The sequence below is a fragment of the Marmota marmota genome, unplaced genomic scaffold (assembly GCF_001458135.2).
Source record: "Marmota marmota marmota unplaced genomic scaffold, marMar, whole genome shotgun sequence".
NCBI lineage: Eukaryota > Metazoa > Chordata > Mammalia > Rodentia > Sciuridae > Marmota > Marmota marmota.
In genome coordinates, this window is record NW_025999960.1 from 3,836,651 (window position 1) to 3,854,613 (window position 17,963).

General features: G+C 41.7%; 1 pseudogene; it reads right to left on the reverse strand.

Moving 5' to 3' along the window:
• Positions 1-11,616: 11,616 nt before the first annotated feature.
• On the reverse strand, positions 11,617-12,744 carry LOC107148842 (annotated as a pseudogene).
• Positions 12,745-17,963: the final 5,219 nt, after the last annotated feature.

Sequence of the window (17,963 nt, forward strand, 5' to 3'; positions counted from 1 at the left end):
AGGATCATGAATTCAAAGCCAGCCTCAGCAATTTATCGAGTCCCTAAGCAACTCAGTGAGACCTGGTCTTTACATAAAATACAAAAAGGGCTGGGGATGTGCTCAGTGATTAAGCGCCCCTGGGGAAAAGAAAGAGAAAGAAAGAAAGAAAGAAAGAGAGAGAGAGAGGGAGGGAGGGAGGGAGGAAGGAAGGAAGGAAGGAAGGAAGAAAGGAAGAAAGGAAGAAAAGGGTAAGTTATTACTCAAGCGAGCCATCACTGTGAGTAGTTATAGCTTTTCCTGTCTGGGAACTGGGCATCAGTGTAGAAGTATAGCCTATGAGATGGGTGAGGGAGCTGGGATATTTCTATACCAACCTCCTTCAATGAACTAATTGTTATAAACTGCTGGGGAGTGTTTAAATTCAGACTGCCAGAGAAAATCAGTGAGTCATATATTAGAGATTCAGAAGTATGGATGGGGCATCAACTGGACAGTTTCAAACACAATGCAAAGGTTCCACCACAAACTCTGCATTGCTTTATATGTTTTGAAAGTTTTAGATAGTTATGTGTAATATAATGATGTTTCAGTCAACAATGGGTGCCCATCTGATGATGGTCCCCTAAGAATTATGTCATCTAAAATATAGAAAGAAAAAGAAAAAAGAAAAAAATTATGTCATGTAATAACATAGGCCTCTTAATTTGTGTAAACACTCTCTAGGATGTTCACACCATGATAAAATCCCCTAATATCTAACAATGGATTCTCAGAATGTAGTCCCCCATCTCTAAACAATGCATGACTGTGATTGGAATCAACTTAATGCTATCTGTGAAGGTAGGATTTGAAGAGAAAGACTGTTTAAGAGTCTTGAGGTATTCTAGGTAGCAGGTTGGATTTGGTTGAGTAGAAATAAACAAAGACCATCAAAATCAGAATATGCAAAGGCTGTTGTTTATTTATAGTTTGCTAAAGCAAGGGTCACTTGAACTTGGTAAAGATGTGAACTCAGAGAGCTTGGTATGGTGGTACATGCCTGTAATCCCAGCAACTCAGGAGGCTGAAGCAGGAGGATGGCAAGTTGAGGCCCACCTCAGCAATTTAGTAAGATCCAGCGCAGTGGCACATGCCTGTGATCCTGGTGGCTCAGGAGGCTGAGGCAAAAGGATCACAAGTTCAAAGCCAGCCTCAGCAAGGGCAAGGCACTTAGCAACTCAGTGAGACCCTGTCTCTAAATAGGGCTGAGGATGTGGCTCAGTGGTCAAGTGCCCTTGAGTTCAATCCCCATTACCCCCTCCCCCAAAAAAGATCCTGTCTCAAAAAGTAAAAAAGGGAGGGGGAGTTGTGGCTTAGTGGTAGAGCGTTTGCCTCACACATATAAGGCACTGGGTTTGAATCTCAGCACCACATAAAAATAAAGAAATAAAATAAAGATATTGCGTCCATCTACAACTAAAAATATTTTTTGAAAAAGTAAAAAGGGATGGGGATATGGGTATATAGCTCAGTGTCAGAGTTTAAAAAAAAAAAAAGGAAGAGTTTCAGGTGTGTTCCATTTGAAGAAGTTGACATGGGAAGCTATAGGGGGCTAGCTAGAAATGGAGTATCCTATCCTATATGATTGGTTAGGAGTGCCTACTTGGCTTTCTTTAGTTGGTCCTAAATTGGAATCCAGGACAAACTAGGGAAACTGGCATTTATTGACTAAGACTTTGGCATTAAAGCATACCTGATTTTTTTTTTTTTTTTTTTTTTTTGGTCCTGGGGATTAAACCCAAGGGCGCTTAACCACAAAGTGGAACCCCCAGCCATTTTAAAATTTTTTAAAAATTTTGAGACAGAGTTTCACTAAGTTGCTGAGACTGGCCTTGAACTTGCGATCCTCTTGCCTCCGTGTCCCAAGTTCCTGGGATTATAGATGTGGACCACTGCACCCAGCTCCAAAGCATACTTGAAATCTTTTTTTTTTTTTTAATTATTTATTTATTTAGCCAAATTGGGGATTGGTAAATCCCCAGAGGTGCTCTACCACTAAGTGTTAGCACAAAAAGACTGAGCCTAGTGCAAACTTCACAGATCAGTACAACTTTTATTCAGTGACAAGATAAAAAATCTGATGGACCCACTTTCCTGGTGGGAAATGAGCCACTGGCCAAAGGAGGAGTGTGTGCTTACCCAGGTTGTACTGAGAGGTAACTTTTTTACTGACAGAACATGTCTAATGGAGCGTCTGCAGTCAGCGGTTAGTATTTACCTCTTTCCCTCTGGCATCCCATTGTACTGTCACTAGGAAAGGTCTTATTTTGGGAAGGATCAATGCTTTGGCTTCTTCCCAGAGACTGCCAGTCTAGGCTTTGATGGATATCTCCTCCCCAGGGTTTGTCTTGTCTCTGGGAAAGAAGGTATTGGGAAAGGATCAATGCTATCAGTGTGTTGTCTTCTTCCTCACTCCCTCTTCCCGGGTCACACTATTTGGGGGTTTGTCATTTTCCATATCTATGTTACACTTCTAGCCCTTTTAATTTTTTTATTTGGAGGCAGGATCTGCCTCAGCTTCCTGAGTAGCTGGGTTATAGGTGTTGGATATGGAAAAAGACAAACCCCAAAATAATGTGGCCCAGGGAGAAGGAATGAAGGAGTCACTGTCTTTCCCAGCGACAAGACAGGCCCTGGGAAGGAAATTTCCATCAAGTCTAAACCAACTGTTTCTAAGAATAGGCCAAAGCATTGATCTCCCCCTAAACTGTCCCCACATCCTCCACCTGGCCCAGTAAAGATAAACCCGGGGCACTGATCACTGACCCAACACTCACTAACCCCACACCCTCCATCTGGTCCAGTAAAGATAGCCCAAACTGACATATTCACTAATAGAGTCACTTCTCAGTGTAACCTATATAAGCCTAAACCCCTGCTTTGGCCAGGGCCTCATTTCCACCAGGAAAGTGGGTCCATCAGAGGCATCACTCTGTTCCTGAATAAAAGCTGTGCTGATCTGATCTGTAAAGTTTGCATCTGGCCTGGTCCTTTTGCACTAACAATAAGCATGTGCCACTACAACCGGCCTGAAATCCTTTTCTTCCTTCCTTCTTTCCTTCTTCCTTGCCTCCCTCCCTCCCTCCTTCCTCCTTCCCTCCCTTCTTCCTCCTTCCCTCCCTCCCTCCTTCCTTCCTCCCTCCCTCCCTTCTTTCTTTCTTTCACAGTGCTGAGGATTGGTCCTGGGGCTTTGTGTGTACTAGGCAAGCACTTTACCACTGAGTCATGTCACCAGCTTTTCTGTCTGTGTAGTGCGGGGGCACTTTTCCACCCTCTGTCTGCCTGCCTTTGAGTCTCTGCCAAAATACAGGTAATGGTGGCTGAGTCCCTGGTATAGCAAGCCCCAGATAAATAGCCTTTGTTCTCATTTGGTTGGTTTTTGTTTATTTTTGTAGATTGAACTACTGTTACTCTCATTCCCCTGCTTCTGGCCTACATTTTCTTTGTGCCAGCCATACTGTTGCCAAAAGCTCGGTCCTTGTCCCTGATGCCAATCTAATAATGAGCACATGATTTTGAGCAAAAGGAAAAGGAGGCTTATTGTTTTGCTAGCAAAGGAGAAACATAGAGGACTCTTGTCCCATAGGCTGTGGTTCTGCCCATCAGCAGGAAAAGGGGGCTCTTAGAGGTAATTCAAAGGCTCCATTCCATGTGTTCCCTGTTGGAGTAGTCATTTCTGAGATCTTCTGGTACCATCCCTGAGGTCTGGATTACTTCCTTGCTATGATGGGTGTGTACTCAGGGACAGATAACTCTGCCTAGGATGGGGAGGAAAGGTAATCCTGTTTTCCCTGAGATTAGGGAGAAGCAGGGAGAGAGGAAGAGAAAGAAACATGTCCATTTAAAAACTAAGTTGCAACTCTGTAAGTGCCCATGCACTGCTGCTCTCCTCAGAAGGACAGCCTTGTCTGTTTGCCTCGTTCTTCTGACAATAAATCTCCTGCATGAGAAAAAAAAAAAAAGAAGAAGAATAAAAAAATAAGTCGCAGTGTCAGAGCAGCAAGAGCTGTATTCAAAGCATAAAGTGGGCCACTTTATTTATGTTAAAATACTAAGTTTCTCAGGCTGGGTTTGTGGCTCAGTGGTAGAGTGCTTACCTAGCACATGTGAGGCACTGGGTTCGATCCCCAGCACCACATTAGAAAAAATAAATAAATAAAATAAGGGTATTGTGTCATCTACAACTAAAAATAAAAATAAAAAAAATATTAAACTTCTCATTTCTCCCAAATAAACACACCAGCCCCTGGTGTGCTGCGCTCATGCTGTAGGTCTCCACTATCTAGAAAACCCTCTTACTGTTTCCCCAGCTTCTCCAGCTGATGGAATAATCTTACTCACTTTATTCCAAAGCTCTGCTCAAATGTCACCTCAGCTGTGAGGCATTCTGACCCTTCCAGGGAGAAATATATATATATATATTCTATTATATATTATATTGAATTCCACTCCTGGCATCCTGTTACACTGTACTGGTGCTGTGAGCATAAACTCCCAAGGCCTCTTATAGTCATAGTTTTGCTTTTTTGCAGGAGATTGCACTCAGGGGGCCTCTACACCAGAGGCCTTTTTATTTTTTATTTTTTATTTTGAGATATGGTCTCACTAAATTGCTGGCCTTGAACTTTCAAACCTCCTCCCTCAGCCTCCTTAGTAGTTAGGATTACCAAAGTGCACCACCAAAATTCCTGTAGGTTAGGTGCCTAAATTTACTTTTTTTTTTTTAATGCTGTGATAGGGATTGAACCCAGGGCCCTGTGCATGCTAGGCAAGTGCTCTGCCACTGAGTCTCATCCTCAGACCTTAGCTTACCTTTATATATAGATATATATTATAATATATAATATATATTATATTATAGTATATAATATAATATATAATATATAAAATATTATATAGGTAGATAGAGATAGAGATAGATTTTTTTTTTTTTGGTGGGCCTGGTGTATGCTAGCAAGTACTGTACCTCTGAGCTGCATCTCCAGCTTTATTTATTTTATTTTGAGACAGAGTATCACTAAGTTGTCCAAGCTGGTCTCAAACTTGGATCCTGATGTCTCTGTCTCCCAAGTACCTGGAAATACAGATATGCACAACCATGTTTATCTTTTTTGTTTGTTTGTTTGTTTTTTAATTTTTTAGTTGTAGTTGGACACAATGCCTTTATTTTTTATTTATTTTTATGTGGTGCTGAGGATCAAACCCAGGGCCTCACACATGCTAGGTGAGCGCTCTACCACAGAGCCCAGCCCCAGCCTATGCCCATCTTTTATTTTGCTCTTGACCTTGAGAAAATGCTCATAAGAGCTGGCATGGTGGTGCATGCTACATGACTCTAATCTCAGCAGCTCAGGAGGCTGAGGCAGGAGGATTGCAAGTTCAAAGTTAGTCTTAGCAACTTAGTGAGGCGAGGCGCTACGCAACGCAGCGAGACCCTGTCTCTAAATAAAATGTAAAAAAGGGCTGGGGATGTGGCTCAGTGTTTATGTTACAGAGTGCATGAGGATTATAGAGCACCATGGTTAATTAACCAAAAATGAAAGGGTAGCTAGGCAAGGGACTGGGAGCAGTCTAATGCCTCAAAAACTCCCTGCATTTGAATTTTGAAAGTACAGTTTATAAAGGCAAAAACTACAAGGACAGTTGAGCCAGATGTAGGTCATAAGACCCTGTTGAGACATACATTTCGAAGTCATTTTTGTTACACATCAGGGCAGGCAATAGTCAGGGTCACGGGAAGGTCCTACTGAATTGTCAATGTTAGAGCAAAAAAAAAAAAATGGGACAAACGAAAAATTCACAAATCAGCTCAGTGCTTTATTCAGGAACAAAGTCTCACACAGGAGCAGGGGATGCAGGGACGAAATGATGCTGTGATGGGACCCACTTTCCTGGTGAAAATTGAGCCCCTAAACAAAAAAAAAGGCCCTGGGATTATATATGAGATGTGGTCTAGTGATTATATCAACTTTCTTTGGGCTCCCAGGAATTTGGAGTTGGTTCTATCAATCAGTGAAGGGGTCAGTTTTGGTGTTTAGGAATTTGGGGTCTGTTTTAGGGGATGAAATGGGAGGGAGTCTAGGGTCAGTGGTCAATTTCTGGGATTTATCTTATTGGATCTGATGGAGAGCTTGGGGCCAGTGATTGGTATCTGGAAAGGATTTGTTTACAGAAGGATCAGTGGTTTGGCCTGTTCCCTGCCTTTCCAGGTTTGATGGACTCCTCTTGCCCAGGGTAAGAATGTATCGGGAAAGGATCAATGCTTTCAATGTGTGGCTTTCCTTCTCACTCCCTTTTTCCCCAAGTCTTGAAAAACCAGCCTCTACCTCAGAGCAAAGCCTGTCCAAGGAAGGGACATGACCTTTGTCCTTGGAAAGACCCACAAAGCACTCCTAGGCACATTCCCACCCTGCTAAGTGGTTTATCTACAAATAACAGGAGAGATCTGCTGTGCCAGGTGTCCCTGACTCAGTCAGGCTAGGTGGGGATCCACAGCAACCCCCTAGCAGCCACCAATCAGCAAGCATGAGACAGGGAAATACCTGGGATGCCAGATGACCCTCCCAGTAGTTTATGGTGGTTGATAACGTGTTGGGAAACCATGTAGTTCAGCACGTACATCCCTTTTGGCTTAAAGCAATCAGTTCAAATGAATCCCCCTCTTATAGTAACCAATCACCCCTACCCAACTTGTTCCTGCCAGTGAATGTGCTAATCATGTTTTAGAGTTGTTATTTGATTTTCCCGTGGTGTGTGATGATTTGCTAAGAGATGCTATGATGTATGTGAGGTCCCTGCCTTCTCCAAAGAATGTATAAAACTGCTGCAAACCCTGGGCTCGGGGCCTCTCAGCGTCACCAGTTGCTGTGTGTGCATGCGGAGGACCGAGCTAGCTCGCAATAAACACCTCTTTGCTGCTTACATCGATCTTGGGTCTCTGGTGGTCTTTTGGGGGTCCTGAATTCAAGCATGACAGTCTCACTACTTTTGTCATTTTCCATATCTAATAGTCAACATAGATACAGCTGTCAGGAGGCTGAAAAGAAAATATTTTAAGCAAGCATAAAATGAAGCCAGGTGAGAACAAAATGGCATTACTCTGGTTCTTTTCCATTTTAGTTAAGCACCTCTGGGTTCAGTCCCCAGTAAAAGAAAATGCCCATAAGTGTTTATAAAATGAAGTTGATTTGAATCCCTCCTCCTTAAACTCATTTTTGCTATATTCTGTACAACCAAAGGTAAAGGGTTGTCTAATTGATTTTACTGGTTGAACAGTTACTTTGAGCCTTAAAATACATTTTCTTTAGTTGTGATTTATCTAATTTAAAATCTATGCAAGCCTGATAAGTCTGGCATTGCCACCAGGTATAGTGGCAAACAATTGTAATCTCAGCTACTCAGTAGCTTGAGTTAGGAAAGTTATAAATTCAAAACCAGCATGGACATCTTAGTGAACCCTTTCTCCAGACAAAAATAAAAAGGGCTGGCTGGTGATGTAGCTCAGTGGTAGAGTGCCTGGGGTTTAATCCCAAGTATTGAGGGAGGGGGAGAAATTGGCATCTCCAACTCTCCTTCTTTCCAGGCCCTTTGCAATTAAAAAATAATAATAATACTTATAGCCCAGAATGGTGGTACAAGCCTATAATCCTGGTGGCTGAGGCAAGAGGATTAAGACTTCAAAGCCAGGGCTGGGGTTGTGGCTCAGTGATAGAGCGCTCACCTAGCATGCATGAGGCACTGGGTTCCATCCTCAGTGCCACATCAATGTAAAATAAAGATATTGTGTCCACCTAACTAAAAAATAAATATTTAAAAAAAAAAAAGAGTTCAAAGCCAGCCTCAGCAACTTAGTGAGGCATATAGGAACTCAAGGAGACCCTATCTCTAAATAAAATACAAAAAAGACTGAGGATGTAGTTCAGTGGTTGAGCACCCCTGGGTTCAATCCCCATCCCCCGAGCCCCCAAATAATAATACTTGTGCTGGGCTCAGTGGCACATAGTTATAATCTCAGTAATTTCTGAGGCTAAGACAGGAGGATCACAAACTCAAGGATAGTCTCAGCAACTTAGCAAGATCCTAAGCAATCTAGCAAGACCCTGCTTCTAAGTAAAAAAAAATTAGAGGATTGGGGATGTAGCTGAGTTGTAGAGAGCTTGGCTAGCCTATGTATGTGTGAAGTTCTAGGTTTAATACCCAGTGTTGCAAAAACCTCCTTGTGAAAATCAGATGCCTTCCTTTTCACAACTGAGGTATTATAAGAGGAAATTACTAGAGATGCCAACGGGAGAGACTAATAGTTTTAAGAGCATTCATAATATTAATACCAGGCATGGAGGAAGGAACTCTACTTATTTGGTCTCCTTTCAAAGAAATATTGCTCAAATATGTATTCAATATTTGCTTGGAGCAGATCCTAAGCCTTACTTGGAGAAACCAAACTCACTCAGTCAAACAGATGGCTTCCGCTTACAAATCTCTGCTCCTTAAGATACTAGTTATGATCACTTGAGCATGACCCTTTGCAGTCTCCTCACCCTATCATCTTAAGCATTTCCATAAAGTCCCTTTTAACCCCAGGAAGACATCCCTAAGACATCTGATAAATAGTTTATTCCATGATCCCTTACATCTCTAGGTCCTGGGAGTTTACTTTGGACAGCCATACCTTATCCTTGTCCCTTTAAAAAGAACATACTTCAACAAAGTGTGGTTATAAATAGTTTTATTAAAGTCAACTGGTATGGGCTGGTAGGCTTGGAGTTGACCTTATAGCTTCTGCTGTGATCTCCTGGCAGCAGATCTCATGGACACTTGTGCTGGAAATAGGGCTCTCATTAAATTTGAGAGATCATCTGTCTCCCTATTGCCGATCCCTGCCAGACATTACCTAATGCCACCTTCTTAGAGGACTGCAGGCAGAGGCAGAGTGCTTGCTTCTAAATAAAGTGTGATCCAACACTGGTGGCTGGGGGCAATGAACTCATTCAGGTCTCAGATGATGGCATGACAAGTTTGGGATGTTATTCTGCTGGCCACTTGATACACTTGCCACTTGAACCCAGGCTTTCATCTGAGTCGTGCAAAGTCTCCAGGCCACCCAATTGCAGGTTAGTTGTACATGAAACAAGTGGAAAAAATAGACTGAGTGACTCTGGAGAGAAGCAGACATTCTAGTTTCAGGATTTGATGGATGTTTTTGGTGGTTCTGGGAATCAAAAACATCCAGAATCTTGCTCATGCTAAGCAAGTGTCCTACCAGTGAACTCATTCCCCAGTCCTTTAGTGGTTTTATTATATATCGTGTAAAGATATATATATATAAATATATGTATATATTTATATAAAATGTATAATATATATTTATATATATATTATGTTTCAGCAGTTTATTTATTATGTTATTTTTTCAGTAAAGTCTTTCAATATTAATAAGCTTTTTGCTGAGTGTGATGGCATATGCCTGTAGTCCCAGCTTCCTGGGAAGCTCAAACCGGAGGATTACCTGAGCTCAGGAATTCAAGACCAGTCTGTACAATATAGAAAGACACCACCTGGGAGCTGGGGATATAGCTCATTTGTAGAGAGCTTGCCTAGCATGTGGGAAGCCCTGGGTTCAATCCCCAGCACCACACACACAACAACAACAACAACAACGACATCAGGACATCATCTGCCAGGTGTGGTGGCACATTTCTGTAATCCAAGTGACTGAGGAAGCTGAGTCACAAGGATCACAAGTTTGAGGCCAGCTTAGCAAGTAAGTGAGGCTCAAAGCAACCTAGGGAGACCCTGTCTCAAAACTCAAAATAAAAACAATAAAAAGGGTCGGGCTTGTGGCTCAGTGGTAAAAATGCTCCTGGATTCAATCCCCATCAAAAAAAAAAAAAAAAAAAANATGTGGTGCTGAGGATTGAACCCGGGCGGCACATATTGCCAGGCAAACGCGCTACCGCTTGAGCCACATCCCCAGCCCAGGAAAGAATAATTTTTAAAACAAGTTCTTTTTTTTTTTTTCTGGTTTGCTTTAGTATATTGAACATCTTTCTAAAATAAACTATGAGAAAGCCATTCTAATTCAATGGAAGAGATGCTGAAAGATTCAAGATTAACATCCATTATTTGCATGTAAAACGGAGGGAAAGATCAGTGAATTGTTCTTGAAGAATTCTGCCCCCATGGGAGATGGAAGGGTCAAGCCAAAAGCCATCAATGGGAAAGATGAAGAAAGATGGGCTCTCAGGGCAGGGGTTTCTGGCTAGAAACTGTTCCTTGCTCACTGTGTCAATTTTTTCTCCCAGCCCCCTCAGGCTGGTTCTCTAGGCTAAGATGGGGGAGATGGTGTTTGCTGTAGTCGAGAAATAAAGTGGCGAGCTGAACCCAGGGGTATTGCTGAAGCTTCCCGAGTCACACTTGGCTCAGGCTTCTCCAGGGAAGATGGACAGAGGGAAAGGAGGTGCTGGCACCAAGCGAGGGCTTGGTGCAGGGCTCTGGAAAGTTCAGAGGAGCTGGAGGCCCAGGTGGCAGGACACGCCTGGATAGCAACAAGAGAGAGTCTGCAATGCCCATACAAGGGACAGCAGTCCAAACCCTATATAAGCAGATGGAGTTGACAAAGACTTGCCCTAACCTGTCTCCCATGTGGGACTGACCTAGCCCTATTAAGCCCTTGGTGGGCAGCCTGGGAAAGTGGGGGTCAGGGTAGCCCAGTGTTGGACAGGACACCAAGGGAGACAGACCCCATGTGGTTTCTGGCTCATCTCCATCTCTCAAAGCTTTTGGACATGCACACAGCTGAAGGAGGTCTCCCTGGCGGAGAACTTTGGAAAGCTCCCTCTAGTGAGACTGGGCAGGGGTGGCAGGGTGGGGGTGGGGAGTGCCTTGAGAAAGCAGCTGAGGAATGGAGGGATCCGGATTTCCAGAGACTTCAGAGATGATGCCTGGTCTGATAGGAACCGTGGGGCTAATTTGCCGAATGAGGTAGTTCCATCCTGACCTCTCTGGGCAGGGTTGGTCAGGGAAGACAGAAAACAGGCCTTCCCAAGACCCAGGGGGATGAAAAGTGGCCAAAAAGAGCCAGATTTGGGCTCCCAGAATGCAATGAGAAAAATAGAGAGCCGTAAAGGATTCTAGGTGCAGGCTGAGCTGATGGCGCCTTCTATCCATGATTCTGATCCTGACATTGGCTTGGAGGCAGAGACAGCCCTTCCCTGATCTTTCAAAGCCCTGGAGATAAAGGGACCAGCTGGAGGATGGGCTTTGGGGTACCCAAGGGCACAAGTGTGTGACGGCCACCCTTATGGAACTCAGCAGGGACCACAAAGTTCCAGCCTCAGTTTGTTCTCAGAGCAACAAGCACGGCACGGGTTTTGGGGGGGCTTCAGTCTTGGAGACAAGGGCGGGGTTGCAGGTCTGTCTTCTTGGCCTGGGAATATTTGGGATTCCCCAGCTGGGCCATCCAGATCACCCTTCTGGAATTGCTGCTCTCTCCTCTCTCCTCAGTGGACAGGAGAGTGGGTGGGAGGGCAGCGTCACCCAGCGGGAGCCACCAGCCCCTCTCCTGGGCAGGACCCCTGGGGGCCTGCACAGGCGTGTCTAGATCTCCATGTCCACAGGGCAAATGTTGCCTGTTTTGTGCTCTCTGACCTGTAGCTCTCTGTCTTTAGCCGGGTCCACTTTTCAAAGCAGTTGGTCCACAGGCTTGACTGTGCTTTGGTTGAACATGTCTGTCTCATGCCGCAGCTGTGTGTGCTGACACAGATGTTGCCGGATCATCTCCACCCTCTCCACCTCCAGCCGCTCCAGCTCCAAAGTGGTGGTCACCATCTCTTCAAACCACTTGGACTGGGCCTGGTTGTAGAGGTCCACACAGCGCATGAGGTCGTCACCAGACTGTGTGGACTTTCTCCGTGCCTTCTTGATGTCCTCCTCTGTCTTGTTGCTCAGCTTGATCTCCAGCTGCTGGGTCTTCATCTCCAGGTCTCTCTGCCACTCAGTGAGGGCTTTCCGGGCCTTCTCCACCGACGCTTAGCGGCTGGCGAGCTGCTTGAGGAGGTCAGTGATATGGTGGTCACACTTTTTCATGTCTTTCTTGAAGTTCTCACGAGAGTTCATTAGGGGCTTCTCTACCTCGCTGTGAAGCTTGGCGGAGAACTTGAGATGAACTTCTGCTTCATCTGCCAGACTCTTCTTCACCTGGGCTCAGGCTTCTCCCAAGGAGCCTTCCTCCTGTGCAGCCAAGGAGTTCTGAGAGAGCTTAGCCAAGTTCTTTGCATATTCTTCTTCAATCTTTATCCTCTCTAGGATGAATTCAGACATTTCTTTCTGCATTTGTTTGCCTTTCAGTTGCTTTTGGAGCAGTAGTTCAAACCCAGCCACCGTGCCATTGCCTTGGGGATCCTTCTTATCAGCCCAGAAGTAGTCACAGTAGCTCCACTCGGTTGGCTTTAGCAGTTGTTGTTCAGGCATGGTGTCTGGGTGAGGGAATGTCACGCAATTTATCATCTTCTCTGTGGGGTCAACTTTATTTTCAAGATTATATATTTTGTCTTCATTGCCTGAGGTTCTGTCTTCCAAATGGTCTTGTCTGTGGGTGATACTTTCCATTGAACTTTTAAGTTGGTTTAGTGATTCCTTCACTTCAAGGATTTCTTCTTCATTTCTTTTCAGGACCTCTAATATATCTTTACAGAAGTGATCTTTCATCTCCTGAAGCGAATCTGTTATTTTACTGCATAACTCCTGTGCCTGCTCTCTTAGATAATTCTTTAAGTCGTAGAACGGTTTTACTAAATACATCCTGAACTCCTTCTCTGACATTTCTTCGATGGATTCTCTTATGGGAGCAGCTTGGTTTGTTTGGAGCACTTTATTCCCTTGTTTTTTCATTTTGTTTGTTTGTCTTCCCATTTAGCCGTGTGGATCTGAGGCAGGATAGTTTCTACTCTGTAGATTTGAAGTGTCCCTGAAGGTTTCCAGAAACTAGCAGATCCAGGCTCCGGTTTCTGCAGGCTCTGCCACACTGCAGGACCCAGGAGGCTCACCCACAGAGGACGATGGATGAACTCCAGGAGAGAGTCAAAACAAGTTCTTAATGAAGGGCTATAGCTAAGTGAGGTGGACTACTTGCTTGAACTGCCATATGGCCCTGGGTTCAATCCCCAATACTGCAGGACAAAAACAAAACGACTATGCCTGAGGATAACCATGTAATACATGCAGAAGCAGAGATGAATTTACTTACCCTCTGTGAGGCATTCTTTCCAATTAAATCAAATGGCAGTCTAAGTTAATTTTCTCACTTTCAAGTCTAAGTTTTCTTGTGCTCATGTGAAAAGTAAAATGATATTTGTTAATGCTCCATCTGTCTTAGCGGAAAGAAATTAGCAATAAGTTTAATCAGGTCTGTTTTATATTGATGTCTTTGGACATTTAAGTTAATTCCAATAATTTCATTTAATTTTTTTTCCTATAATGTGTCAAAATACATTCTACTGTCATGTATAACTAAAAAGAACAAATTAAAAACTTTTTTAAATTGATTTTTTGTTTATGTAATCCATGGAAGCAAATAAAATTTTTATTTTTTATTATCTATTAATTATTTTTCTTCATATTGGGGATTGAACCTTAGGGAGCTTTACCACTGAGCTACATTCTCATTCCTTTTCATTTTTTAATTTTGAGACATGGTCTCACTGTGTTACTCAGGGCCTTGCTATATTGCTGAGGCTGGCCTCAAACTTACAATCTTCTTGCTTCAGTCTCCTGAGTCACTGGGATTACAGGCATGCACCACCACACCCAGTTTATTATAAATATTATTATCATTTCAGAGCAAAAAGTAAATGCATCAAAGACAAAATGATTTTGTTTTCATTGATATTGGAAAGGTAAACTTTGATGGAATACAGCTTTATGGTGAAACAATGTTCTTATTAAATTAAGAAATCTAGGATTAGAAATGTTCTTGGATTTGGTTGAGGCACAAATATAATTCATAATTGTTTTTAAAATTGTAACAATATACCAATGGAAATAGAAGCTATACTCTAAATTAATAAATATTTTATATATACACAGTTTAAACTATAAAATTTTACTGAGGTTTATTTGAATTCAAATAAGAACTCTTATGGGGTGGGAATGTAGCTCAGTGGTAGAATATGTACTTAGCATGTAAGTACAATCCCTAGCACCACAAAACAACAACACAAAAACTACTATTAGTCAAATTGTTAAAAATACCTAAGTCTCATAAGAACTGTTAAAAAACAACAACAACAAAAAAAAGAAATAAAAAAACCCTGAGTCATTGAACCTTTTGATAAGCCAGTTCTTTCTGAGTGCATTGTATTTAAAATGAGAAATATTTAAGAAATGAAGCACCCCCAAAATATCCATTTCCAAAATTTTTAGCAAATTCTAATTACTGAAATTACAAAACTTGCAAGTAGGGCTGGAAGTGTAGCTCATGGATTTGATCCCCAGCACTACAAGAATAAACAAACAAACAAAAAACAACAAATACTTATAAATAGAAATACACTAAAATTTATCCTTATGAAATTTATTCCTTATGAGAGCAAAGGAAAAGCTGAACAAATTTAAGAGTGAGAAGTGAAACAGTACATAAGATTAAATTTGAGGTGGCACATGCCTGTAATCACAGCGGCTCAGGAGGCTGAGGCAGGAGGATTAAGAGTTCAAAACCAGAATCAGTAATTTAGCAATACCTTGTCACAAATAAAAAGGGCTGAGGATGTGGCTCAGTGGTAAAGTGCCCTGGGTTCCATCCCCAGTACAGCAGAGAAAAAAAGTTTAAAAAGTAATATTATGCCCACGAAAAGATTTTTCAGAAAAATGCTAATGATACTCTATTGGCATATGTCTATATGGTTAAGAAACTGATTATAGTATGTGAATGTGTGACTAAAGTAATTATTCTGATTTTGTTATTTTTAGTGTTCCTAAAATCAACATGAAGTTTTAAAATTTTGCTTTAATATACACAGATATAGCTTATATCTTTATTATTATTTTTTAAGATTTTTAAATCTTTTATTGATTTTATTGTTTAAAATACATGACAACAGTTGAATGCATTACAATTCTTATTACAATATAGAGCACAATTTTTCATATCTCTGTAATCTAAAGTATGTTCATGCCAATTCATGCCTTTATACATGTACTTTTTTTTTTTTTTTTTGCTTTACAGTTCTTAATACACATATATACCACAATTTTTCATATCTCTGTATATAAAGTATGTTGACACCCAATTCAATATTTTGGCATTATATTATAGATCAACTAAAATAATCAAACCAACTTGTTGATCAAAAATAGATATTTCAAAAATTATAAAATTATGACAACTTTTGATATCCCCTTTCAATTCTCAAAATTTTACTGTTTAGAAGATAAACTATATGATAATCTTCCCTATCCACAGATTCATCTTCTGGGCCTCTGCCTAACTGCCCTTCTGCTTTAGCTGGCTCAGGATAAAGCACTGAAAATAGCATGGACAAATAAGTCACATCACAAGTTATTAAAAGAAGATGTGTTACAAGGGAGCTCAGGGAGGACAAGAAAAGGAGGGAGGGAGAATAGCAGCAGTCTCTAATAGTAATCTAACCCTCAACCAAAGAATTTTGAGGGATCTTTGCCATGTCATTCTCAGGCCACTGTATCAGTCCATTAGGGTTGCTGTAACAAAACACCACAGCATGGGTGGCTTATAAACAACAGTTATGTATTCCTTATAGTTCTGGGGTTTGGGAATTCTGAGATCAGGGTGCCAGCATGGTTGGGTTCTGGTGAGGGTCCTCTTCCAGACTGCAGGCTACAGACTTCTCTTGTATTCTGAGATGGTGAAGAGGGCAAGAGAGCTCACCAAGGTCCAGTTTATAATGGTACTAATCCCATTCATGAGGCTCCATCTCATCACTTAGTTCATTCTCAAAGGTCCCACATCCTAATACTGTCACATTGAGGGATAGGACTTCAATATATGAGTATTTTGGAGATGAGGGGAAACATAAAGTTCATTGCATCCATCACCAATTCACTAAGCTAAATCCAGAGTAAATATGTGAAGATTTTCTTTCTTCAATTTTATTATAATTATTATTATTGATATTGGTACTATGGGATTGAAGCCAGGGGCACTTAGCCATTGGCCACAACCCCAGCCCTTTTCTGTATTTTGAGACAGGTTCTTGCTAAGTTGCTTAGGGCCTCACTTATATGCTGAGGCTGGCTTTTGAACTTGCAATCCTTCTGCCTCCGCCTCCTGAGCTGCTGGGATTACAGTTATGTGCCACCAAGCCCGGCTTCTTCAATTTTATTGATAACTATTTTCCACTTTAAAATTTTTACTATGTCTTGTGTCTTTTACACTGTACTTGTCATTCAAACATATTAGGTAAACAATTTGATGTGAAGTAAGTACTGTGTAGGGTAGCAACGGGTTGTTATGGGCCAGGCTATATGGGCAGTGACCAAACAGACTCCAATTTGCACTAAGATTCCATGTCATGTAAGAAATGATTCTTCCATGGGAACACCCCACCTCTGCCTTTCTGATCTTGCTTAGCACACCCTGCTTAGAAACACAAATGTTTCTATTCTTCTTATACAATATAAAATTGTTCTCTTTTTGGTTCCCATTTTTCTTGGGCAATGTACCCTGTCAGAGAATGATTGTCTAGATGTTAGTAACCATTCTTTAACTTGGACTCAACTAGAGTCGTTTTGGCTCACTTCCCCTTCTGCTTATGATTTTAGATCTCATGACCTTTATTTATGGTTTTGAATCATAGCAACAGCCACTTAGGATTAATGTGGTTTTGGACAATAAAGGTGTACTCTAACCCTTGGAAAGGGTCAAAGGGTGTAGACTTGCAGCCTGTCCCTTGGCCCACCAGCTAGTGAATAAATGCTTCGTGTCCTGCTTCAAGACTGACCCAATGATTTATTGTAATCTCGCCATAACAGGGTGTACCAACAGGGTTTATTTGACATTCTCATTAGGAAGGTCATACTCTAGAAATGGCCACTACAAACGGTGAGTTAATTGTACTTCTGCATAATCCCAGAAGCTTTATTGTTAATGCCCACTCAATGTGTATTCAGTTTCCCAAATGGAGTGGCCAGAAGATTGGAAATAAGACAAACACACAATATAGAGAAAGTGGGACTTGGTAGACCAACCAAACTCCTGATGAGAGAGAGACTGGCCACAAGCAGGCTCCATATGTTTATTACATAGGTTTCAACATCAAAGGGATTCATTGTACAAGAGTTACTTTAATACCGAACTGATGTCAAAAGTTTGAACAGCCCAATTATAGTTGTAAGCACAAAATGATGGAGACAGGTACAGACCTCACCAATTAAGCTAAGCCTTTATTCAGCAGCAGAGTTAGGCATCCGATGGGCACACTTTCTGGATAGAAAATGGCCCATGATTATAGGAGAGATCTGGGTTTATATAGGTTACAACTGAGAGGTGACTCAGCCATTTAAGACTTTTTAACAGGATGTGGGCATTCAGGAAAATGGTGGCAAAATTAGAAATTTGTTTTTACTGGACAGTATTTTTACAGGGCAAGAATATTGTGCTGTAATCGAGAAAGGATTTATTGGGAAATGACCAATGCTTGCCCTTTTTCAGAGATTGTCTTGTCACTGGGTGATGTTTGCTTCCTTCCTAGGGATTGTCTTGTCATTGGAAAGGATCAATGTTATCAAAGTTTCACCTTCTAGATGGGTTTCTGTCCATCATTCCTATTCCAGCAGCTGTGTGATCGAATGCTTTATTTACTGGGCTATAGTATAAGCTTTCCCTTTAGGAAAGAGGATTGAAGCCAAAGCCTTTTTTTTTTTTTTTAAATATTTATTTTCTAGTTTTCGGCGGACACAACATCTTTGTT